This window comes from Gracilinanus agilis, chromosome 6 (genome assembly GCF_016433145.1).
Source record: "Gracilinanus agilis isolate LMUSP501 chromosome 6, AgileGrace, whole genome shotgun sequence".
NCBI lineage: Eukaryota > Metazoa > Chordata > Mammalia > Didelphimorphia > Didelphidae > Gracilinanus > Gracilinanus agilis.
The window spans coordinates 189,090,218-189,092,570 of record NC_058135.1 but is presented as its reverse complement, the minus strand read 5'-3'; the positions used below and the strand labels follow the sequence as shown (position 1 = coordinate 189,092,570).

The 2,353-nt window shown below is 32.7% G+C and overlaps 1 pseudogene; it reads left to right on the top strand.

Annotated features, from left to right (window-relative positions):
• Positions 1-1,239: 1,239 nt before the first annotated feature.
• LOC123252435 lies at positions 1,240-2,017 on the top strand (annotated as a pseudogene).
• Positions 2,018-2,353: the final 336 nt, after the last annotated feature.

The window sequence follows — 2,353 nt, the reverse complement described above, 5'->3', positions numbered from 1 at the left end:
ACATCACTGAAGGTCTTTTAGTGAGAGACGATGAAGAATCCTCTACATGTTTGCTAAATTGGAAGATTTTCTGAAATATCAGATGTACAGAAGCCTGCCAGTAGTGTCTCCATCTTTCTCTTCCTTTCTCTCTTTAAAGCTTGTAAGACTATTTCTAGATGATTGTACTTATGGATTAAGTGCTAGAATTAAAAAAAAATTAAATCTAAGATGATTTTGTCAAAGAGACACTAGCAATTTCAGGGATTAGGGGGAAAACACTTTATTAAGCAGATTGCATTAGAGCTCATCTTTGAAAAAAAATGAGGTTGGAAGAGCAAGGACTAGGAGGCATGTCATGGCATTCAGACACGAGGAGCTGTCTTGAAAAGACATGAAGATGGTATGTATTCCAGTGTTCAGATTTGTTTGGAATATGGAGGTTAAAGGAATTAATGTATGATAAAATCAGAAAAAAAAGACAAAGACTAAAATTTGAAGGATTTTAAATGCCAAACAGAAGTTTGTATTTAATCCTAAAAGTATGGAAAAAATAATATTATTTAGTTTGTTGTTATTATCATACCTTTGTGTCAGAATGGAGAGAGGGAAAAGAAATGACAGGAAAAACAGTTGGAAGACTTTCCAAGTTGAGATGAGAAGTACTAAAACTAGTATATTGACTAAGTGGGCAGACAAAAGGAGAAAGGAATGAGAAATGTAGAACAAGATTTGGCAACAAATTATATATGTGGTATGAGAAAGAGTAAAGATGGAAGAATTATTTTGATTTTGCAAATCTGATAGATATTGTTATAGTTATCTCTAGTGGTGTCTTGTTTATTAAAAGAATGTTAACTCCTTATAGATAGAGATTGTGGTCTGTTGCTTTGAGAAGTAAATCATCTTATTGATTATTTGGCAAAATACACATAATAAAAGCAACAAAGTTAAAATTCATATCTGGAAATTAGATAATCAACTAACAGGTCTTTATTTTGTACCTACAGGAATTGCAGGAATTTATTACTAATTTAGTACTAATTGTGCTAAACATTGGAGATTCATACGTGGAAGGGACATAATCCCGTGAAATCAAGGAGAGAACATTAATGTATGTGAACATAATATAATATCATATATATATATATATATGATGTATAAAAAGTAATTGGTTAAAAGGCCACTACTATGTAAGGGGATCAAGAAAGGATCTATTTAAGAAAAAGCATTTGCTTTTTTGGGTTTCAGAGCAGGATCATGGTGATGGGAAAGAATAAGCACCTCTCCGAAGGAGGCAAAAAAAGAACTAAAAAGAAAGTGGTTGATCCATTTTCAAAGAAAGATTGGTATGATGTCAAAGCATCAGCTATATTCCATACACATAATATTGGCAAGACCAATACATAATATTGGTTAAAAGAGCTCAAGAAAACAAAATTGCCTTTGACAGTCTGAAGGGTCAAACTTTTGAAGTGAGACTTGCTGATCTGTAGAAAGATGAGTTTGCTTTTTGTAAGTTCAAGTTAATTATTAAAGATTTTCAAGGTAAATATTGTTTGACTAACTTCTATAGAAAAGACCTTACTCAAAGACAAAACATGTTTCACAGTCAAAAAGTGGCACACCATGACTGAAGCCCATGTTAATGTTAAAACTACCAATGGCGACTTGCTCTGCCTCTTTTGTGTTGCTTGTACCAAAAAGTACAACAGCCAGATCCATAACACCTCTTATGCCCAGAACCAATGGATCTGTCTAATTTGTAACAAAACAATGGAAATCATGAGCCAGGAGGTGCAAAGTCATCAATAAACTGATCCCAGATAGCATTAGAAAAAAAACATAGAAAAGCTTGTCAGCCCATTTACTCTCTCCATGCTGTATTTGTTTGAAAAATCAAGATAGTCAAGAAGTCCAAAATATGAATTGGGAAAGCTAATGGAACTGCACAGTAAAAGGTGGTGACATTGGAAAAGTTTCAAAACATGAAACAGCTACAAAATTAAAAAGGACTGGTGGTTCTAAAAAAGTTTAGACAGTTCAAGAATCTGTCTCAAATAAGAATTTTTAGAGGTTAAAAAATATAAATTCATCATCATGAAAAAAGGAGCATTTGAATTAAATCTTCATGAAGAGTACAGAATCTAAAATGTTGAAACGAGGAAAGAGTATTCTTTTGTTACAAAGATTCAGAGCATTGTAAAGAAGGAGCAATAAGAAAACTCATTTGCCTGGAAAACAGTAATCATGAGGAAGTGTGATATTTAATGTCTTAAAATTTAGGCTGAGAGTTGAATTATGAAGGGCTTCAAATATTTGAAGAACTGTGCTTTGATCTTGGAGTAGATGTTTTTAATCTGGGGTTTCTAGA